The sequence below is a fragment of the Pseudopipra pipra genome, chromosome 4 (assembly GCF_036250125.1).
Source record: "Pseudopipra pipra isolate bDixPip1 chromosome 4, bDixPip1.hap1, whole genome shotgun sequence".
NCBI lineage: Eukaryota > Metazoa > Chordata > Aves > Passeriformes > Pipridae > Pseudopipra > Pseudopipra pipra.
This window is the reverse complement of record NC_087552.1, coordinates 68,669,049-68,693,480: the sequence shown is the minus strand read 5'-3', so window position 1 is coordinate 68,693,480 and position 24,432 is coordinate 68,669,049. Positions and strand designations below refer to the sequence as shown.

General features: G+C 42.3%; 1 long non-coding RNA gene across 8 annotated transcripts in view; it reads right to left on the bottom strand.

The window, feature by feature from the left end:
- The window catches only part of LOC135413563 (uncharacterized), a 73,403-nt gene that overhangs the window by 35,777 nt on the left and 13,194 nt on the right, over positions 1-24,432 (bottom strand). For 6 of the 8 annotated variants that reach the window (XR_010430289.1, XR_010430292.1, XR_010430286.1 and 3 more), the window contains one exon: positions 19,398-24,101. This is a non-coding gene — a long non-coding RNA (uncharacterized LOC135413563). Of the gene's footprint in view, positions 1-19,397; positions 24,102-24,432 lie in introns of those variants that run through there. The other 2 variants (XR_010430288.1, XR_010430287.1) reach the window with 1 other exon arrangement.

Sequence of the window (24,432 nt, the reverse complement as noted above, 5' to 3'; positions counted from 1 at the left end):
TATGAGACCATATTGTGACATACCAAAGGCTATTTTCTAATCAGTTCATGCACATCTCTCTGTTACCAATGAGTAGTCTGGTAAAAATGTCCTTTGGCCTCTGTCTGCCTGGAAAATCCATCTTACATTTAAAGTCAATTGGAAGTTGTATCTGGAAATCCTAGGATAAATTACTCCTAGGGTAGTGTTTTCCGGCATAGAAATAAGCTGGCTGGGAAAATATTTTAATCTCCATAGGGTCATTCACTCCTATGTACAAAATATAACTCATTCTTTTATGGGAACAATTGCCTCTAGAAATGTGAATCATTTATGGGTGGTGCCTACAGCTTCGGTCTTGAAAGCAGTTAGAAACGTGAGAAGGTCTTGGGCTGAAATGGGGCTTGTGTATAACTAAAATGAAGCACCTCAAGTGATGGTCACCGTGCCAGGCACACATTTGTCAGAGGACAGAAAGCCAGACCTGCCAGCATCACTTCATCCCTAGTGCCCCATAGCAGTTTGTATCCTCGCAGAAGAGGTGTGATCTGTTCACCCACCAAGCACAAGCAACTTGTGGCAACCTTCACCTGGATTAATCTGCTATGTTCCATAAAATTCCTCCACTTTCTCATTATTTCATGCCATACTGTCCATCTAGTAAAAAAAAAAATAAAAACAACCTAAATTCTGGGGACTTTTAAAAGTTTTCGAAAGGTGAATAATTTGGATTATTTGTAACCTATTTCAGAGTAGGCTGCAAGCAATTCTTCCCACTCCAACAAGGCTTTCCCAGACCAAAGACAAACATTTGGGACTGTTGGTTCATATGTGCTGTGGACCTTTGGTGCTGAGATTGGACATGCTGTGGAAATGCACATGGGGTGGGAGCAAACACTACAGGCTGAGTGGCACCTAAAGTGAGCTGCAAACCATTTCACTCTCCATGGAATGTAGACATAACACAGAATGAGAGGGAAAATCCACACTGGGGAATGCTTCAACTTCCTTTAGCCGCAGTCTTGAACAGTGGGTGCTGAAGGGAAGTGACACAAGCAGCTCTAAGAAAGTCTGGAAGTAAGTGGTTTTCAGCTGCAGCCAAAATAGAGTGAATTAGTTTGTACTTTGCTGCTCTGCGCACGTGCAGAAATCACCATGGAGCCAATACAATAGACCAAAATTATGCATCAATTATACACCTGAGGATCCCAAGTAGGTGTCATTGAGACCAGGGAGCCACTTCCACCATCTTCTCCAGAAATTCCCCTTGGATAAGACAAAAAAAGTTCAGTCTCCAGCAGTCTCAGAATTTACAATACATCCAACACCAAAAGACAAGCACCTTAAACCCACAATTCCATGTTTCAGCAGGTTCATTTTGTAGATGTGCCTATACAAAGACAATGTTCTTCCAGGAAGCTGCCCCATTGCCTCAGTCAGAGCATTTGGTGAGCCTGTACAAAAACCTGCTTTCTAGAATCAGAAACTATAAGGGAGCAAGTTCCACTTTATCACTGTCTGCCTAAATATATAAATAATCCAAAATCTGAAGTGTGTTTTGGACAGCACCCTCGGGCTATCATTTTACACCCAGCTGTTATTCTCAGAGGATTCTCAGTAAATCCAGAAATAGACCCAGCCAGGAGTCGGGAACAGGCTCAGAGGAGAATGTCACCATATGGCAGCCCCTGACTGTTGCATAAATGTATTGATTAGCTGAACCAGCTTCAGGATGTCTCTATTAAGGACAGTAACCTCAAGAAGGGACATAAAATTATCAGAAAGGTGAAAGAGTATCTAAACTGGCCGTTCTTTTCCATTCAACTCCATTCTTCTTGTCCAAAGTATGATACCAATCCCTTGAGAAAATTGGTTAATTCAGTTTAAATCTGAAGCCTAAAGACAATTCCTAAATAAAACTTGAACAGAATAATAATATTTTATTGCTATGACAACAGAATAGCACATTAGCAACCCAAATGACAATATTCTTCCTCCCCTTACACTGACATTGGCAAGGAAAGAAATTATGTTGGAGTTTTTAACATATGTTTTCAAAAGGGAAAGGTGGTGGCACGTTAAAACCCACCATGAAAATAAAAATCCTCCAAGAGAGTTTTCTTTAGCTGTTTAAGCAGTTAGTGAGTGCATTTTGAACTATGTGGTTTAAAACTGATAGGAACGTGTCGTAAAACAAGTTCTCCCATTCACTTGTTGTGTGACCCAGAGAAAAGTACTTTAGCACAGAGCCATAGAATCACAGAATAACAGAATGGTTTGGGTTGGAAAGGACGGGGGTGATAATGAAGCCAGAAGGAAAGATACTTCAATTTTAAAAATAGGTCAAATATCAGACATTAGGCTGCACATTCCCTCACCCTCCACTAACAGAACAGCCTTTCTCAAAGGCAAAAAATGCCCTTTTTCTTGCTGCTGTTTTTTGTGTGAGCCCTGAGGACATTGTGCAAATCTGTGTTAGTGCCCCAGAAGTCTGAGAATTTCTAGAGGCAAAGGTAAGGCACTCAGCAGGTCTACAACCATGTAACAAAATCCATCCCTGGCACAAGCCAAGCTCTACGGTAAATCCTTAGCAGGGTGCTCAGGAATTTACTCGCATAACTTCACAGCAACAGCAAAGGGATACACTTGTCTCCATTTTCACTGTGCCTGGATGGTTTATCATGGTGTTTCAGACCCTGAGGTAAGATTGGGTCTAGGTTGTGTTTGGGGATTACCTTGTGCTAGACTTTCACCTCTGTGAATGCAGAATGAGTGTCCCAGCATGGCATCAGGGAGCTCTGTGTCGTGGCCCGTACCACACTCCAGATGAGAGGATAAACTCAGATTTTCGATTGCTTGGGACTGTAGTTGCTGTCTTTCACTTCTGGAAAATCTGGAGCTTCTCACTATGACACCAAGCCAATTCATAGCTGGGTGACCACTGAAGAAGTATGAAACAGCAAACAAACTCATCCTGAAAAGTTTTCTGTACTGCATTTTGGATTTAAAATGTCCACAGAAAAAGTTCTGTTAGTTTAGAGAGTTGTTGGCCGAAATGGATACATTTTCCAGGGAAGTCAGCCAGCTTTTAAAGGAGGCCAAATCTGTTTCCACATGGAAATTGGCTCATTTTTGAAGTTTAGATGAGTTTTGCATAAAAATATATTAAATTCCTTCCCCCACCCACAACCGTATACACTTTCTTGCATCTTGATGAGAGAACTGCTATTCCACCATCACAGGGAAATGCAATTTGAAAAAGTGCAATATTATGTAATTAAAATGCCAGTCATGTCAGTATGGATGAGACAGAGAAAAGAGAGGAAAAAAACCTGGAAAACAAAAATTATCCAATTCAGTCAGCTCTTAGAAATGTTTTTTCAATCTATCTAAGCTCTTCCAGAAGCTGCACAGGGGTACAGATACCTTCAGCTTTCTTGTTCTTTCAAAAAGTAATCAAAGCTTCAGCAATAGAAAACAAATTTAGAAAAAAATCCTCAATCTGTAACATAACTATTAATGACTGTCTGGTATATTGCCATTAATTAACTAAAGGCCAGTTATACAGCTTGTTCAGCTGTAATAGCCTTCATCCTGAGATTATTTGGACAGCAAGTTTATTCCAAGAAGCACACCCTCCACAAATGAGGAATAGCATGGAAAAAAAAGTTTTTTAATACATACTGTACCAAAGAACTGAAATGTGTCAAAAAACACATAGCATGTACCAATGCCTCTCTCCGAAGTGTCTGCCATTTGGAATATTGTCATTTAAATACTTTGCCTGTTCAGTCTATTTTGAATGGCTGCACTATAGAACTGGAGGGAAATTCTCCAGAGAAACTGGAAAAATATGTTTTGGAAAGTGTTTCAGATTCAGAATTCTCAGAATGCCCCATTTTAAACTTTACAATGAAAGAAAAAAAATCAGTGCATATTGACACACACATACATGTCCTAAAATATGTATCTATAACATACATAGTAAACTAATAGTAGCTTGACTCATAAATAAAAGGATTAGAAATTATCAAAGCTGAAGATTTCAGGTGGTCTGTATTAGATGCTAAAGGAGAAGTTCAAGTAAAAAAAAATCAACATTTTGGCAATTTACATGGGATGAGAACCCAAGTCGTGCCCTCCTGTAATCTTACACATCCTGGATCGATTGCATTTTCAGCAAAGGAGATCCTAGTGCTGTCCATCATTGATCAACAGATGTGAAACCTTATTCCAGGTGAGCTTGACACTATACAGGGAACTGTAGTCGTGGCACTCATGACTATGCTGGGTATGAGGAAGAAAGCTGTGGCACAGATAGGAATCCCAGTTCATCCAACTCATCTCTTTTTGAGAAAGGTCATTGCTTCATTCAGGTATTAGCTAAATATAGGAAATGTTCAGGAAGCTGGGAACTTTGATCTTGAAATACTTGTAGGCTTGGCACTATGAAAGGATGAGGGAAACGTTTAAAAAAGATCAAGGGAAACAGATGTTTGGCTTCTTCCATCCACTGCCACTAAATCAGTCACTGGCCCAAACTAGTATTTTAGCACAGGTGATTTTCCACAAAGCTAATCCTGCTTTCATTCAGGGCATTCCTCTTCCAATAAAAGTCCATCTGCTTGCCTAGCTTTAGACACTAGCATAAATTTTATCTTGTCCAAATGGATCTTTCAAGGAGGTCTCTGCACCAAGGCTGAGAGAACCACATGCTGCTTAGTGAGAAATCGCAAAGATGTTCACAGCTTGAGCTGTCTGAGTCACCAGCTGATGAGAAACTTGACTTTTTGCTTGAATTTTCCTGCTCTTTTTAAAGGAAACTTTAAAAAACAAATAAACCCCACAGGCAAGAAAGTAAACTTTCTCATTTCGTAGGCACCTCCTCCCAGCCATGGTTAAACACACCACAAAATCCATTTTCTCATGGATTTTTTTCATTTATTTCCTGCTTGCCTCCTTTTGTTTTTCCACAGGCATTAGTGTCATTTTCTCCTGCTGCACACAGGCTGTGAGCATTTGGTTCATTCTCTCTGACTTTTACACAGCAAAGGGCTACCAACTTCTACATGCCCCAGCAGCTGCATCCAATTCCCCTTTGCAAACGAGAAGCCACACTGAGATGATTTTTGCTAAAGGAAGGTGATAGCAATAATTTTGGCTCCTGAAGCTGCAGAGTAAGGGCACAGCTGGAAGTCAAGTCAACCAGGTTCCCCCCTTGCAAACCCAGACCTAATTTAAAGACAGAAGTCACTGAAACGCCCGGTGGTCAGCCCAGACTGTCTCCAGTTCACAGCTTTCAGCAGCTTTTCATCTCTCCCAGCTCATATTGCTCAGGGAGCAGTAGACCCAGATGCTTATGGACCAGTCAATAAACACAGATAATAGCTTAAAACGCTTAACCCCACGCAACTGTCCAGACAATTATCTACTTATGTATTTACATCATTCTTATTATGTCTCATCAGCTCCCGTGCATTAATGGACTTTGTCCTCTGCAAGTGCCTACCACAATAGAACAAAAAACCCCATTTGTTCCTGTTTCTCTTATAAGTAAGTGCCGGGTTCTTCTGATCATCAAAATAGCTTTTTATCTTGAAAATGCTACAAAAATCGTACTGTCAACAAAAGCAAGTTTGTACTGGAAGCTTTACAAGTTCAACAAAAGTAACATTGCTGCTTAACACAACTGTGATTGCAAAAGAACTCAAAACATTTATGCTGCCATGAGTGTAATTTAAGGATATTTAGCCTTTGCTCAACCTTTAGAGACAAAATGCTGTTTCATGCTGCCTATAATATCAACCTTTAGGTTGCAAAATCTAGTAAAGTACTAATGGTAAAATATTATAAATGCTAAAGTTACATTACAAAACTGCAGCTTTACAAATAGATAAATGGTTTCATAGAAACAACCTCTTGTGACTTTTGTGAGTCACTTATCATTAAAAAATTAATTGTAAGACATAATTTGTTTAACTATGACACCAGCATATAGGGTAACTTTGTTATACACCATGTAGTGTAGTTCCCTGTAAAGTTTTAGGAACGACAGGTATCAACATGTCAGTATCTTACAGCAAATAAATCAATGATAAAAATCACTAGTCTTTCATCTCATAATTTTGGGTGAATCCAGAGTTTGTGTAGTAAAATATAGCAATTCTTGTAGTTTGGGGACCACTAAAGGCTTCTGCACAGTCTTCTGCACACTAAGTTCATCAAAACTTAGTCAGGATGAAAAACATGGGGAAAACATACTTCTCTCCAATTCTGAGAGAATTCTGGGCCAATACTTGGTAGAAAGTCAGGTGTCCTCAGAGACAAGAAAATGCACTTGGTTCAGGGTACCACAGCTTTTCACATCCCCAATGAAAGAAAAGATCACACAGATCAATAAAATACCTATTTTCTTAAATTACTAAATAAAAATAGTGTTGTGATACTGTGGTGGTGCAGATGCCACCCCCCTTTCTTTAAGTGACCTGAAAACATTCATTAGTGACAGATACATAACTTGAATCCACACATCTTTTCAGCCTTGGGTTTCCTTTGGGAAACTGTTATTTGTTCACCAGCAAAATCAACTCACGTTTTTATCTCTACCCTTAATACACCTCTGACCCACAAAGGGTAATACGTGCTGCTCTGTTCATGGCCTCATGGACTGAAATTGGAGGGGAAAGTTGTTTTGGGCTAAAGGAGTATATGGCTGATGTATTGCTTCCATTTATTATTTGATCTCATTCTATTGTGTGTTTCCTTATGGCACACTCAATAGGTCTGTAATCATGGGGAACAAGATAGAAAGGGTAGGGCAAGGATTGTATTTCCTGCCTTGGCTGGTGCATAATTTTATTAGAGCTTATTTTGAAACACAACTTTTAGATAAGAATCCATCATGCAGGATTAGAGATACAGTGTTCTGGGCTGAAAACTACAGTTATTTTTTGGGGTTTGTGTAAACAAAGTGAAGAGTTAATACACCATCCTCTTTTTTTTTATAGCTGAAGAGTTTGAGCTTTTGTTTAAAAAAAAAAAAAAAGGGAAATGATCGAGCAGTGTTTAAAAAAAATTGTTTTTCCAGCTCCTTCGGTACAACAATTGTTTGATATAAACTTTCATGACACTGTGAGCTTCCTCTCTGCTAATAGCCCAAATGTTCTTTTTCCAGCAGGAGGAAAGAGCCTGTGTCCAGGGATAGATCACACCAGCTGCCCCAGAACAAGGAGCCCCTCCGTGGTGCCAAGGTAGGGCTCGGGAAGGACACCGAGCCATGTGGAGTTTGGCACTTACAGAGGATGGAGGGAGGGATATGTGCATGTGGGGAAGGGGAGGGGAGTGTCTTTTTTAAAGGAAAAGCCATGTATAGTATGGCTTGTAAGGGAAAAGAGAACACGAAGTAGAAAATTATCTGCAGCTGTTTGCTTCTAAAGGAGAACGGGTAGTGTTGCACTGGCCCAAAGGCTGAAGTGAAGAGTTGGCAAGAGGCTCAGGCACCAACATCCCTGCTCCACTCTCAAGAAACATTGTTCCCTCTGCAGGGATGGACATCCCGAGGTGTGGATATCCCACCTCTGGCCCCGGGGCTGGGCAAGGCAGAGGGCAACATACTCTGGCAGCAGGTTCCCAGAGATCAGAGGGACAGAGCCATGCTTTGATCAATGTGTCTCTGATGACTTTTGGGAATTAAGTCTGAGGAAGTGAAAGAAAACTTGCAGTACACCCACATGACACATGAAATAATAAAAACTCCTTGAGAAGCTGCAGGTTAGGACAGGTGTAGTCAGAAGTTTTTTGTAAAATCTTCAACTGCTTCTTGAGGCAGCTTGTTGAAATGGAGACCTTGCCAGGCTGTTACTCATTAAAAAAAAGTTGAAAGATCCCCCTAAAAAGGTCTTTCCTAGAAAAGCAGGTTGCATAAACTCAGGTCATCCATCATCTTCATAACTTGAACTGCCTGATAGGAGTAGTCCATGACTGATTCCCAGCTTTACACACATAACTCTGTATGTGAGCAGGAAAACTGAATAATGGACCCAGTCCCAAATAGACTCTGAGACTCTCCAAGCCCTTTGATCCAGGAGTGCAAGTGCAGATGAAAACGTTCATCCCTTGTGATGGGCCTCCACAAGCAGCTCCTCCTTGCTCTCAAGGGGACACTGGCAATGGCCTGCAAGGTCCCTTTCCCCACCTCAGATGCCTCCTGTTAGCCTTGCAGCAAGACCAAGGCCCACAGTCCTGAGCTCCTTCAGGGTTCAATCCCTCCAGCTGGGGTCTGCAGAGACCCTCTTTGGCTTGGCCAGCACCCTCTGCCTCCCCAAGGAGCAGGAGCAGGCACATGAGCAGTTATCATGCTCAGCAAATGCCCTGCACCACCCTGACTTCCCTTTAGTTAACCACTCCCTGGATTTCTCACTGTAGGCACTATCCAAAACCACAGACATTTGATATCTGTACCTTGTCTCAGACCCTTTTGCTCCAGTCTTCCTCAGTGGGCCTGTCCAAGCAGTTGGGATGGTGTAGATATTGCAGCAGTAAAATGGAAGAAAGTGGTGAAGCTCTTCTGTGCCAGATGTGCAGCGGTTAATTTGGGATGGCAAGAAGCCCACAGTGGCCAGTTCCTGTGTCCTGTCCAAAAGGTGATGACAGTCTCTGATTGAAAACATGATCCTGTGCACCTCACAGACAATTTTAGTCACAGGCCTAACTGTCTAAATCTGCTTTCATAAAAGATAAAATCTTCCCTTGTATTTTTTTCCATTACTCAATTAACTATTGTTTCGCTCAGCATGTTTTAATCATAAGTAAGTTCATTAATAGATGTGCTCTTTGGAGTCATGGGGGACTCTGTGATATAATGGCATTAATCTTTCTGAATAACATCATTAATATCCTTTGCCCCTTAAAGGCACCCACTATGTCCCCCAGGCAATTATAAAATTTTGTTCCATGGTACTGAATGAGCTCATCCAGCTAAAATGACTACAATGCCTGTCTGCATAATATCGCTGTTCGTTGCATCCTATTTATTTATACTACTCGTCAGACAGTATTAGAACTTCTTTGTGAGCATGTTGGCTCTTTTGCTGCAAAGCCACCAGCTCAGCTGACTGGTCTCCACCTGGGTCTCAGGAGAGCTGATCTATAGAAGGGTCATGAAAGAAGAAAGAAATTCCTAAACTGGGAGCCTTTTGACAATTCTCTTCAAAATAACCTAGGAGTTGTTTTGCCACTGAAGCTGGAAGGAAGGGACTCCCACTGAACTCAACGGGCTTGGGGATGTTGCTAAGCCTGCTGTTGGCATTTCTACCAGCCTTACTAAAACAAAATTCCCAGTTTCTGGGTGAAGAGGTACTTTTCTCCCCAGAGCTGGGAAAAGTGAAATTGCAGCACCTCCACACAGTGAGAGGCTGGCCCATGTCTATTAAAGATTTCCAGCGCCGGATATCCTTTAACATATTACTTTTTCCATCCAGACACTCACATCTTTCCATCCTGGAGTCAAGATTCAAACTCATAAAGAATTTGGGTTTACATCTTATTCATCCTACTTTCTCATCAGTAAAACACAGACACTGTCCTTCCCTCCTTTATAAAGCAAGCTGGGAACTATAGATAAAAATTCCTATACAGAGGTGAGATATCTGAATTTTTTTATGAGCGTACTGGATAGCTCTTGTGTTCTCTGAGCAGAGCAGCAAAGTTTGTGGGTTTGCTGTGTTTATTCTGTCCATATTTGGATGGGAAGAGGCATAGGCAGTAGATGAAAGTAGTTCATATAATAAAACTGGGTTTGGATGAAGCTCAGCAGTATATTGCTGTTTCGTTTTAGCACTCCTGAAATAGTAAGACCTTGTCAAATTCAGTCCCAGAGGAGAAAACCAGGCAGATTTCAGCTTCAACATGTGCCACATAGTTGCACTTTGCCATATTTGCTCACATTATGGCATATATGTGTGGAGGAAGAAGGGAAGAATTTCCCCATTTCTGAGTTGTAAAATGTCTTTCAACACTTCTCTTCTTTACTGCAGTAGCAATATGTCATTACTGATCACAGAAAGAGGCTATTACAGGACTATAGCCACTCTATCTGCAAACAGAGCCATCCAAAATGTGGATCCAGCTCAAATTTAAACAGGAGGAATTAATGTTTTATTCTTAAATTCCAACTTGTGTTTCAAAAAAAAAAAAAAACAACAAAAACCCAAAGCAACCCTACTCTTCTCGCTACCTCTTTTATTTCCAGCTACACACAAATTCCTGAATATATGAGCACAGCCTTTTTCTGCAGGGCTTTTGACCACGGGTTTAATGCTTGCTCCCACAGTCAAGATGCACTTGGAGTTTGCATGTTATATGAAGAGAAGGAAAACAGAAGCATTTCACTGGCAAGGAACTTCACTGAACCTTGAGGAGTGGTCAGATGTTACTCAAAGAACAGTGTTTAAGGCCAGGTTGGACTTTGAGCAACCTGGTCTAGCGGAAGGTGCCTCTGCCCAAAGCAGGGGAGAGATGGAATTAGATGATCTTTAAAGTCCCTTCCAACACAAACCATTCTATGATTCTATGATTCTGTTTGCAGCTCTGTTGTCAGACCTACCTGATGGGGAGGTACGGGAGAGGACAGGGAAGCTGCCCTCAAAAATGGCAATGTTTGAAGTTACATAAAGTCTGAGACCAAGGAGGAGGCATTGATCAAAAACATCCTTTTGCCCATTTCTGGCTCATTCCAGTAAGAGCAGAAGATACAACCATCCTACCTCACGTGGATGCTGCTTCTCCTGGAGGCCAGAATCTGGATTTTAGCAGCAAGGGGGCTCCTGGGACCAGAGTGTCCCCACAACCCCTACAACGTGAGAACATCTTCAGGTGTTTCTTCTGCCCAATATAACTATGTGGGACCAAGGGATGCAGCCATCTCACTGAGGCCAGCCCAGCATATGAAATTAGGGTGTTCTACAAACAGAAAAGGAGCATGCAGTGACCTGGGTGTTCTTCCCTGCCGTGCCACAACATCCTTTCTGACATCAGGAAAAACTCAGTGCCATAAGTGCTCCCTCTATGAAGTGGGAATAGCATTTCCTTTCTCCCACAGATGGACTGTCTGGGCTAGTCAGCCCTTTGGACAGGGATTCCATCTGGCTGCAGCTTTGCAGATAAGAGCGCACAGTGGGAGCCCTGATCCCAGCCAGAGCCTCCAGGCACAGCACTATGTGGATGATGGGCACTGGTGAGCAGGCAGGGCAGGCAGCAGCCCTTCCTCTTCTCCAGCTCACATTGTGCTCATCGGGGCTCGCAAACATCTCTGTGAGTGATATTTACAGAGCAGCTGGAGCTGTGGATGCTGCTGACCCAACAAAAGGAGGGTGAGGCAGGTTTTAGTCATGTCTCTTTGCTTCCATATGGGCCTGCAAGTTTAGGAATATTGGAGAAATAATTCATCAGCTGCATTTGAGGCACAGGCAAGGGCTGACTCTGCTGACTGCAGACCTGTTGCAGTGGAAGCTGCCTCCCGGCTCTAAAACATCATATCTGGTTTAAACCTACTTCCAGTACCTCTGTCCAAATGTTCCTGCCAAAGTTCATATCTCTCTGAATATCCCACTCCTCTGCCTGTTCCTGCCTCCCGCTCCCTCTCCCTCCATCTTCCTTCCCACAGCCGTGGGAACAGACTTCATCACTTGAGAAAAATGCCCTGCTCATACCCCCCGCTGTTGCTTGAAGCAGACAAAAAAAATTGAAGTCTTTTGAGCAGAGAATCCTTGTCAGGACAAGAAATAATACTGACCTCAGTGAGGATGGCATGTACCGCCAGAGAGGTGGTTCAGGCTGCGTGTGCTGCAACCAGCTGTCTGCCTGACTACAATACAGTGTGGAGTATATGGAATATAATTTCCCTCTCCTTTTACATTTAATACAATGCCTTTGGACCACACATTATTAAGAAATAAACCATGAAGTCTAGGCACTTGGCTTTCACTAATGGCTTGTTACTCCTCTAACACTGTCTCTTCAGTGCAGAGTGACAGAGTGATTTGTGTCTCTCCCAAAGACTTCCTTAGCCTTCTTCCCTACCCTATCTGAAATTTCCTACTTTTAAAAACTAACACCTCTGTATAACAGTGGGAGGACAGGACTCACATGGGTGGTCTCTTATAATGAAGATAGAGTATCTGGGAACAATATTTTAATGTGTTTTTCTTCTAATTGAGTTTTTCCAGCCTTTGGGATAATTATTTCTACCAATTAGCCTCGTGGTATTGTTAGCTGGAGGCAACCGGTCCTTCTTCAGGCCTCTGACAGAGGTTTACAGTACGCACAATGGTGCATAGTCCAGTTTATGAGAAAAAAATTGCCCCTCTGCTCCCAAAAGTATGGGAAGCGACTCCATTGTGAGACAAATGTTTCCCATGGAAATTGTCCCGAGAAGCTTCAGAAGGGTCCACATTTCAGATAAAAGCAAGTGGGTGGAGATTTTTAAACTAAAGCTCAGGAAAGAGGGGGTTATGCCTGAAAGGGAGAGTGGCACAGGAGAGGGAAGGCAGCGGTCAGACTCCTCGAGGCATGGCACAGCTTTGTCCCTCGTTCCCTGCAGTGTCCCAGAGGAGATGCTACCTACCCCTACCACTGTGACGAAACCTATCCATAACAATGAAAGAACAGGGCAAGAATTCACAACAGTAAATTAACTCAGAGTAAATTTCAAGCCCTTCTTTGCAAACATAAGAGCTACACACTTGTTTGTCCTGATAAATGAGAGTTGAAAAATGATGCAATCGCGTAAGTGGCCAAGTGGTGGCCTTGGGCACAAGCCTGGAGTGGCCTTCCTTTACCTCAGCCCCAAGTAGGGCACTTTTTAGCAGTCTGCAGAAGGAAATTGTTAATGCTGAGGAGAAAGGGCTGGCAAGAACTCAGTGTAAAGACCCTGCAGCAAAAATATATAATTGTTATAAAGGTAAAGACTAGTGAGGGGTAATGTATGAGCTGGTAGAAAATAGGCTCAACACTTAGAGAATTTTAAGGCAGGTCTTACAGGACCAAAAATATCTGCTTGGGCAAAATTCAGTTAGTGAAAGCAGAGGAATTTTTCAAGTCAAAGATGAATGAGGCCTTTACATAGCCCAAAATGCAAATGACCTGGTGATGATGGCCATGTAAATATGAATTCTTACCTACATTAAAAAAAACTTCTCTCCAAGTTTTTAAAGAAAGTAGGGGAAGAAATGCTTCCCTGTAAATTTCTCAGTGAAATCATTTTCACTAGAAAATGCTCGTTCCTGGAAAAGGAAGTCGTTTATGGAAGCAGAAGAGCATCAGAAGAGACATCTCCAAATTCAGGACGGAGCTCATGGGCTGCTCCATTGTGGCAAAATCACAATTTACCCTGGGACATCTATGTTTTAGGTACACTTTTTCATTGCCATTCCATATGAACCTTAAAACCATACTATATGTGTACAAAGCACAGCGTGGTCTCAGCATGGGATGGAGACATGACGGTGCTCGGAGGCCAACCATGAGCACCACAAGAGCTTCCTGATGGTACCAAGGCTTTGCCAATTTAGGATCTGCCTCCAAGCATGTAACTACAATCAAATAAAACTTGCAGCAACTTCTGTTACTAGTGCAGGGAAAGTATGAGAGCAACCTGAGCAAAGCTTGTTGTGAAGTCAAGCCATAGGGGAGATTTTTGTGTGTGGGGAGTAAACAATACTTCTACAGCAGAAAAGTAAGCACAGTATAGTGGAATGGGATTTTAAAGAGAAATCCTGTAAAGATAACTCTTTTTATGAGCTCTTAGATGTGTGTTTGTTGCTATCTTCCTCACTTTCCTTCCTTGCCCAATAAATTCTTCCTGTACCAAGATAGTCTCTGAATTACTGTTGGCAATTTCAGTGCTTTAGCAAAGAAACAGAGAATTTATTACTAAGATAAAAGTCCTGAACAACCATGTCAGCATGTGCTAGATGTCTTGGCAGTGAGTCCTTCACACAACAAACATCTCCATACAAAGCCATGAAGACTGAAACTTCAATGGAGTCACTCACATGATGACCAGGGAGGTATGGCACAGACATTTGGACTGATTTCCTCATAAATTACAGAGGCATTAAGGAAAATATTAGAAATACAAGTCATTCACTCCCATTGCCATGATACTTCTTTATTTATTAAACATTTTGTAATATGTTTAAATAAATATATTTAAGGAATGTACCTCTATTTGACATTGTTTTTCCTTGGAAGCAATGGAACCACTTTTTCCAAGGATTGAAAGTCCTATGAGTGGAAACCAAATAGTCCATCTGCCTAGGCCTGGCTGTCTGTCCCAATGGCTGGCTGTCTCTCTGAGCTGTTCTGCCAAATCTGCAGTGATAGAGACTTTACAATACCTTTTGTTAATCTTCAGTTCATCTGAAATGTGAGAAAATAAGGGTGAGCATCTTAAAGACAGAACTAGATATAAAGTAGGTTTCCTAACATAAAAAAATATTTTTTGATCTTTCTTTCTTATTGTCAGTTATTTTATACATTTTAAGTTAGCAGTATCTAGTGTTTGGATCTCAGTTTTAACTATCTCAGACCAGTTTGTACTGGCTTTTACAAAAGATGAACAAAGTCTATTATAGCTCCAGGTAGGAAAGGGTTTTTTACTGAGATCATAATAAATTTCCTGGTGTCTGTTCTAGCAGAGTTTTAGTAGCCTTAAAAGATTAAAAAAAAAAAAATCCTAACTACAAAATCTTGAAGCAATTCCTTAAAAAGAGAGGTCTGTCTCAGATTGTAAGAAAGTCCAAGTGTGGTTTTCCACAAGCTCCTACAGAGGGGCTTAAAATAGTGGATCGGTTAGTAGTCAACAGGGACACCCTGGATCAGACCTAATGCACATCCATGCAAGACATTTTTTAACATGTAAGCCAGAATCAGATGCTTTAGAGAAAATTTGTGCAGCTGTGGGATAATCTGCCTGCCAGGACAATTTCATCCTAAATCTTTATACTGAAACACTTAAACCCTGAAGAATGAGGTCTGATAATATTTCCAAGCCTGTAGTTTTGTTAGCTTTAGAGTTATAGTTCTCTCTGCACTTGCTATCAATATAAAATGTCCAATTCCTACTTGAACCTTGCTAAATCCTTAGCTTCAAAGAGGCTCGATTTCAACACTCTACCTAGACTTTGTCAGTAAAGGTTAGTTGAAAGAAAAAGCTTTGCAAGTACCTTAGATATCAGAACCGGTTCCAAGAGAATATAACATAGAGGAAGATAAAGAAGGAGCATAACTTCAAAAGGTCAGAGAGCAAATGTCTGAAACAACTGAAGGAAAGCCATCCCTCACCCCAGAGGTTTAAGATAACTGGCAGAAGAAGAAAATAATTTTGAAGGATACCTGCTTCCACCATGAAAAAGAAGGTTTTCACTGGTAAATATGCTAACCTGAAGCTGTTTAATATCAGTTTTGCAACAGATGTTGGCTACATTTGCACATAGGAAATGGTTGAGGTGGATGCAAAGGTACTTGGAAATACTTTATAAAGCTCTGTAGCTTTCCTGCAGGCAGTGGAACTCTGCCAGTTGCACAAGATGAAGATCTGGCCTACTCATTAAAGGTTTCAGATCTTCAACAAAAGAGGTAGGCATGTGTTCAGAGTTGAGCTCCCTGACCTAAAAACCCAAGGAGAAAAAGTAGCAGAATGGAGCAGCATATCTGAAAATCCCCTGGATAACTATAGGCTGTGACTCAGAGGTGCACTGACAGTCATACAGAGTTCTTTCAGAGAAGAAATTTGTTCATATTTCTAGAGGGTATAATGGAACAGACATCTTAATTTTGCATGTCGTTTTAGAAGGCAAAGAAGGGCACTGCTAATGAGGTATGGGAGCCCTGCTTCTGCTTAAGGTGTGAAATCAGTCCTGAATGTCTGGGTAAAGCAGAAGCTAGTCTAAGGTAGTTAAAATCAGGACATTATAATTTTAGATTAAAATACATACAATTATTCATTTCTCATTCTACACCAACATGGGAAAAATGTGGAATAATATCAAAAGAGACCACCTCAAGTCAGGGCAATGCCCCACCTAGTCCTATCAGTGCCTTAGGGAAAGTAAACATGACACATGTAGGTCAAGTATTTCCATGATGCACCCTCCCAAAGTGAAGTCATTCAGGGATTTACCAAGCTGGGAGAACACTGAGTTTAATATCTGTTCTTGGACTCTTCCTCCTTGAAAATGCTTCTTTGAACTCGTTTATAATTTTGGCCTCCACATCATCCCCAGCAATGATTTCCACAATTCCACTGGGTGAAAAATTAGTGCTTTGGTATAATTTATTTTTAAACCTGATAGTTTGACTGCATGCCCTTGACTTTTTGGGTTGTATTCACCTTCTCCACACTGCTCAGGATTTTCTGTGTCTTCATTGTACTGCCTTCAGCCACCTCACTCCTAAGCTGATGGGTCACAGCCTACACATGAAAGTTGCTCTATTCTTCTCTATCCTTTTTGGCTTTCTTTGTACCAGTTCTCCCATACCTTTCTAAATATAAAGATGATTAGAACTACACTTTATATCCAAAACAGAAAAGGACCCATTATTGTATATATGTTCTCTCTTTTCCCCAGAAAAATGCATTTTAAAAGAATACAAGATTTGCCAAGATCTCTGTAAAGCCTCATTGATTTTATTGTTTCTTCTCATGCACTCTCCACACTAAACCAGTTTTGCAGGACTATTTCCTTAGATCCTGTAGTCTTGGCTCTTTTTCCAATAAACCTCAAAACTAAGTCTTCGCTTACTTTAGCAGACACTTTGCTTTTGCACTTGAGTTGTATGATTGTTAATCCAATGCATCCTGCCTCAATGATGCCAAGCACTTTAAAATTAAAATACACCAAAACTTAGTTGTTAAGAAAGTTATTAAGAAAGTTATTATTAAGGAAGTTATATGAGCCACCCCAAAAATAGTTGGCCTGCCATTTTCAACCTGATATGATTTATTGTTGCAGTGACTATTTGGCGTGTCTCTGGATAATCCCTTGCTCTAGTGAAAGATATTGCACAGAGGCACAGATTTCACAACACTTCTTCACTCACCACAGCTGAAGATCACGTTGACTGATTTAGTTCATTCATAGCCCACCCTGTTTCTCCTTGTGTTGTTTCTTGTGGTTTGGGGATGTGAAGTTTCACACTCTGTGTGTGACCTGTGCCCTCGATGCCTTGGGCTGATCCACCTGCCCTTCCTCCCTGCCTGCACCCTGCTGGGACTCACATGGGTTGTTCTGGGCAGACAACTATTTTGTTTTTTCGGGAGGCACTGAGGAAGGACCCAGCCACCTCCCTAGGAGGTGTTCTGAAAGTGTAGACACAACAATGTCCTTTGCCCAAGACCTTAGAGCTGGTGCAGAGTGGTGAAGATGATTCACACAACAGAAGGTTTGAAGTGCCAACTGTTCACATGGCAGAAAGAAAGGACTACAACTGTCCTGGTTCCCTTTATGTACCCAGTCCCAGGGGCTGTAGGGTGAATCCTGGGAGAAATTTAGAAGAACCTCACTATTCAGAATAGTAATTAAGAATTAATGACTGGATATTTACCACCAAGCAGAGTTGCCATGTCCAACACACTTGGCAAAAGGCAACCTCCAATTCATACAGGATCAGACCTGTTTAATCCATTAATCCTCACAACATGTTGAAGCAGCTGGGTTTTATCATCCTTATTTTGCAAAAGGGAAGAGCTCAGGCATCAAAGTTGGGTGGCTTGTCTTTCACCAGGGAGGTTTTCTCCTTTAGTTCCTTTTAATGGTGCCGAAAATCCCACCTTGTCTAGAATAAAGGACCTAATTGGAAGTCAACTGAAAGAAGGGTTGCCTTTGGATAATCCAGGTTCAGGAAAGGGTGATTTAAACTACAGGCTGCCCTGGAATGACTCTTGCTGCACCTCTCACATGACAGTTGGTTCTCACGCTCACACCCTTGTTTCATGTCTTTCAGGCAGCAGAATCAACTCTCCCCAAATAATTCCTGGATTAAAAGTGCAGGCTCATGCTCATCCAGTGCTAAACATCTCCTGCTTCTGATGCAGGAGGAATGAAGCTCAATAAACTGCATAACATGCCCAGCTCAATAAACTGAGTAACAATTCAGCATTACCCAAAAATAGGCCAGGTGTGAAGAGAACCAGCATTCCCTGAAGCTAAACTGCAAGTAGGTGCGACTAAACACCTTTCTCTATAACATCCAGTGCTGCAGGGGCTCTTTTTTAAAAAAGAAAACTTTTATTTTCATAAAATGATAGATCAAGATCAATAACAGCATTGAACATGGATCACGGTAACAAGAAACCAGCGGAAATTTATGGCCACTCAATCCACTTAACTCTGCCAAAGCAATAAACCACCACTGGGGCTATAAATTGTTGAGCTGAGTCTGCAGTTTTAAAATGTTATCCCAAATCAATTGCCCCCCCCCGATTAGATCATTAGTTGTCAACAACTTATTTAGATAATAAGCCAGTGGTTCACATCTGCTTGGGAGCAGAGTCAGGCTTGAGCTGTTTCCCTGGCTACTTGAGCAGAATTCACGTCTGTTATCATTAACGCGAATGTGGGTAGGAAAGCAAAAAGCTATGCTGGAAACGAAATCAACTTCTCCTCCCACTGCCTGAAGCACATAAATCTTCTAAGTTAATGGTGCCACAGAATAGGTCTGATTGACTGCAGCAGGGGTCAGGGATGCACGAGGAATGTGGGGTCAAGCCCCGCGTACCACTGACCTCTCTGAGGAGGTGTGTGCCATTGCAGCCTCCCCCAAATCTGCTGCTCAGTGCCCATCTGAAGTCATTAGTATCTATCTACACACAGCACTGACAGCCCCTGCAGACCCTATGCTTTGCTCTGTTGCTATGTGAGCAGCAGTGGGAGGAGCTGTGCTGCTCAGAAGGCCCAGAAGTATGAGAAACTCAGTAGGGGTCAGTGGTCACAGGTCATCAGTGGGGAGATGGCTCCTATCTGAGGTCATGTCCATCTTTTCTCTCCATGGACAGAGATAAAGACACCAAATGTAAGGGCAAAGATGAGACTTGTGAAATATGGCCCAGCAGAAGAGGAAGAGAGTAGTGACAGGGGGTCACCACCAAGTGTGGCTTACACCAGAGTGTGCCTGGTGTCCCAGAACCCTCCCTGATGTGCCAATGTGCTACACGGTTTGGGCACAGCTTGGCACTACACTTGGTAGTGTAGTGGTGGTGGTGTATTGCCCACTGCTATGGATGGACACTGCAATAGCCTGATGTCAACCAACTTCATCTTGTTTCTTCCAGTGGGACCATCAGGAGTCAAGATCTTAGCACAGGTCACACTTTAAAAATTGAAACTAATAATAAGTACAACCAGTGAGACTGACAGAACTTATTTTCTTCTCACATCAGTTTTATGCAGTTGGCTCCCCAGGGACGTCAGTGACATATTTCCTGGGTCTACGACAACATCTGCAACTACATTAAGCATTTTGCACGCACTATCTCTCACATTTGACAGCACCGTTGCTCCAGACAGAGACCATGGACCTGCTTCCTTTGTGATTTCCATTCCTGTAGCTGAGCACAAGGTGGTAGATGATCAGGTTGATGTTTTCAGATACACAAAAAGCCCAGCTATGTTATTCACATAGCAGTGGTACACCTAGGCAGCAAGTAATTAGGCTGGGAACAGAAACACTGGAATCAAGAAAATTAATTTAAATCCATTCTCAACTACAGTCTTTTCAAGTTTATTTTGGCTCCTAGGAGCTTTTCCATTGGTATCCAAACAGATAACTCTACCATGCTGGAGTCACTTTTTTTGGTAAACATGTTCAAGAGCATCATGAAAGTAGTTACTGTGCAAAGAAACTTTGGAAGAGCTGAATTTGATAACTAGAACACAGTGTCACATGAGTATTTTTATCTGGTTTTTAGCACCATTCTCTACCTTTTCAAGACAGGACAAAGTCTGTCAGTGCCACAGCATAGCTACCTTACCCAGAGATGGCAAAGCAGGGACCAGCAGATCTCCCAGCAGTTTTTTACTTGCTCTCACCACCATGTTACATGTGTAAAACTCAAGTGGCATAAGAGCATCATATTAACATTATCCAAAGCCCAGCTCTACCCTCACACTGCTTTTTCCTCTGAAGCAAATCCTGTTCTCCTGTGTGCAGTTATTTATACTTCTTCTTGCTGATCTTTCTGGCAGGCTGTTCTACTTAACACCCCCCAAGCAGAGAATTCCCAGCAGGACCTCTCTGCAGCAACACTGCTTTTAACCTATCATTATAATGACCATAATTTAGTGCCATTGTATTTCTACCCCCCTTCAATGTTAAACATTAACCTTGGGCCCACTATTGACTGATGGAAGGCATCTGCTGCAATCATAAGGGAAATAGTGGGCATTATTTGGCACTTCAGGAGATGAAGGCATACAGAGGTCCATGCTGTGTTGTTTAGTGGAAGAGCAGAAAATGTCTGTGCAGAGCCAGTTTTAAAATCAGCCTTTAAATTCATAACTTATGCTTCCAAAGTTTGGCTCAGAAAAGCACTAAATCTTTTCCACAGCCCTGGGATTCAGAAAGCACAGAAGTTTCCTTGATGATCAACCTTGTTAGCTCTAAGGACCTATTCTTTCAGAGTCCTCACTGTGTGATAACAAGAAAGAAAAAATGAGTTCTTGGAAGTAAAGACCCTCCTTCTGTTCAGGTTTGAATAAAGAAAGGGTCACTGCCCCTGAAGGTTTGCCTCTCTCTTTTCCTTTCCCTAGACCACATAAATAGAAGAGCAACACCAGCCCATAGGCTGAATACATCAGGTTCTGATCATACAACAAAGCTTTTGCAACACGTGAAACTCATACATGCTGTCACGTGCACAGGGTGTCATGTACACGTTAATCCTACGTGGGATTGAATGTGCAGGTTCTTGTCTTTCTGTGATGTGTAGCTCCCCTTGCATAATCCCTGAACAATACTCAGCCTTTGGAATGAAAATCCGAGAACGGTTTTGAACTTTTTTTAACCTGCAAATAGAAGGCTAGTGGTGGGATCGACAGGTACTGATGGAAGAGGTACTAGGAAGCAGGAATACTGAAAAACGCTTCCTTTTCCTTTGTCATCAAAGGCCTTGACAGGCCTCCCTCTCCCTTCTTTCATCTTACCCAAACTTACCAGCAAAATCCTTGCACCAAGTCACCCACGACTTCCAAACTTCTTTTACTTTTTCAGTGTTTCAAAACACCATGCATAAAGGCAATGATGAACTGATATACTCTAACCCTCTCCTCCCCCATACAGCTCACAGGAGCAGGCTGGGAGCATCCCACAACAAGGTCCTTCACGTGAATGCTTCCAGCAACTTGCATGAGGGGACTCCTGTCCCTACCAATTGCACTTGGGGGCACCCAAATGTCCTGTGATGGTCCTGTTTGCAGACCCACACTGTTTACCATCAAAACAGACAAAATCTCATTGTTTCCCCCATATAATATGGGGTGATAATTATTCCACTTTTCTGACAAAGAGCAATATGGTTGTTGTGTTTATACAAAGCCGAGTGAGAAGCTGTGACAGAGCCACTGGATAAGCTCAGGTGCCCTTGATTCCTGCCTAGGTCTACTTCAGCCAAACATTTCTCAGTACTGGCATAGACTCAAAAGCCATACTACATCCAGACCTGTACACACTGAGATGTACAGCTGCATTATCTACCTCTCAGAGCCACTAACCCTCTCACAGACAAATACAAGATCAGTGGGACAACATTTGCTGTTCTGTAAATCCCACTGGTCGCATCCACTGACACCCCCAACTCCTTCTCTCCAGGGTTGTTCTCAATCCATTCTCTGCCCCATTTGTATTTTTGTTTGTAATTGCCCCAATCCAGGTGCAGGACCTTGCACTTGGCCTTGTTGAACTTTATGAAGTTTGCATGAGCTCAGCTCTCAAGCCTGTCCAGGTCCCTCTGGATGGCATCTCATCCCTCCAGCATGTCAACCCCACCACACAGCTGGGTGTCACTGGTAAAACTTGCTGAGGGTGCATCAACCCCCCTGTTCATGTCACCAACAGAGATGTTAAACAGCACCAGTCCCAATAGCAATCCCTGAGGAACACCACTTCTCACCAGTCTCTTCCTTTTGTACCCTCTGGTGAATATATTCAGTTTAATCACAGTGTATCCTGTCTGTTATTTTCCTTTGCTGTCTTGTGTCTTGCCAGCTTTTCATCACAATGAAGTGCTTTTTTTTTTTTTTTCTGAAGAAAACTGAAGGAAAAAGACATTAAATATATTGGCCTTCACTAGGTCATCTGTGCTGCTCCTGTTCCTCATTAGGTAATGGGCTTATGCCTGCTGCTGTCTTTCTCTTACTTTACTGTATTTATAGCACCTTTCTCCTTGTTTCCTAACACTCCTCAGTGGTTGTAATTCATTTAGCACGGCAACCTTTCTGCCCTACATGCTTATTTTATTCCTTGATCTCATCCTCAGTAATGTGACCTCATTCTCCTTTTTAAAATTATTCTTCTGGGACTCTCCTATTCTTACCCTACCCTCTGGCTATCCGCAGTGAGTAGAGGTGGATCTTTTAACGTGAGCAGTGTCCCCTGGCTTAGGTGCTTTCTGCCCATGAGGGCAGCTCCTCACCTCTGGCTGCGCTGAGAAAACCTGTCAAGATGTGGGACCTCACTCAAATGGCAAGGCTTTATTCACAACACAGCATTTAAGTTATTCCCAATCCTTCCATTATTACTTGGCACTGGTGAAACTACACCCCAAATCCTGTGTTCAGTTTTGGGCCCCTCTCTGCAAGAAGGACATTGAGGTGCTGGAGCATGTCCAGAGAAGGGCAACAGAGATGGGGAAGGGTCTGAAACACAAGTCTTGTGAGGAGTGGCTGAGGGAGCTGAGGGTTTTTAGGCCTGGAGAAAAGGAGACTCATCAGGAACTTATCATTCTCTACAACTACCTGAAAAGAGCTTATAGTGAGGTGAGGGGTCAGTCTCTTCTCCCAGGTAACAAGTGACAGGACTAAAGCAAATGGCCTCAAGTTGCACCAGGGGAAGTTTAGATTGAATATTAGGAAAATTTTCTTCACTGAAAGGGTGGTAAGGCATTAGAATAGGCTGCCCAAGGAGTGGTGAAATCACCATCCCTGGAAGTGTTCAAAAGGTGTGTGGATGTGGCACTTAGGGACACTTAGGTTTAGTGGTGAACACAGCTGGGTTAACAGTTGGACTTGATGATCTTAAAGTCTTTTTCAACCTTAATGTTTCTATGAATCTCTATGAGGGATATGCCAGACGAAATCAGCAACATCCGTGTCCCATGTTGCTGACATGCTGTGACAGAAAAGGATGGGAAGTGGTAGGCCTCAATCCCATGCCCATGTGCACCAGCAAAGGACAAGGGAACACCCACAGAGAGGAGAACAAGGTGTTACAGAAATGTCTCTGACCCCTATCATTGAGTGAAAGCCACAGTAATTTTCCCTCCAGTTTTCAAGTCTGCTGGATACCTCAGCATCAGCTAAAGACTTACTTGGTTTTCTTCTGCAGGAGGGATGAGTATTTGCCTGTGTAGATCCACTGTGGCAGAGTTAAAAGGATGTAGGTCTGCCTTGCTCTGTTCCTCCTTCGTGCTAACACAGGAACCAACACTTCCCAAAGCCACCTCTGTAAAGTCTGCAGTGAGTTAACATGACACTGCCAAAAGTAAAGCTGTAATAAAAAATGTTTAAAACTTCAAAATATGTATCTCCTCTGGCAAAATCATCTGACATAGAAAGCAAAAGCAACCACTGCCCCACAGTAAGGATAACTCAAACAGAAATACTGGAAGCTTTGTATGTGTTCAGTTTGCCGTGCAGGTCCTGGTGTGTCCTGTAGAAGGGGGATGTTGGAGCAAGAGAGGTTCACCCATGTTTGACTTCCTAAAGGCATAAAGGGATTGCAGCCTTACCTGTTCCCTCCATGATCTCAGCAATGCAGCCTCCACACTGAAATCCCAGCCATACCCAGCAGCAGCTGAAATGCCTAAGGCCCCTTTCATGCAACCTCAGCAGGGGTGGCCCTTGGAAACACTGGTAAGGGAGCAATTAAAAAAAGAATATAGAAAAGCAGATAAAGAGCTGATCACAGCCCCAGTCCAGGCAAGACACCAAAGAAAGCTGATTGCAACCCTCCAGGTAGGACACCAAAGGCTTTCTCTGCCCAGTTTATTAGTGATTCTGCTAAGACTTGACTTGGTCTCACCAAGCAGTTTTCCTTCTCAGTACAAGATGTTAAATAATTTGCAAATGCTTGCAATTGCATTGATACATGCTGGCTGTACTGGCCAAGTGCGCTTTTTGGGAAGTGTCTTAATCCCAGCATGTCCCTCCTCAAAACTTTTCCTGTCTGAGATTGCAAACA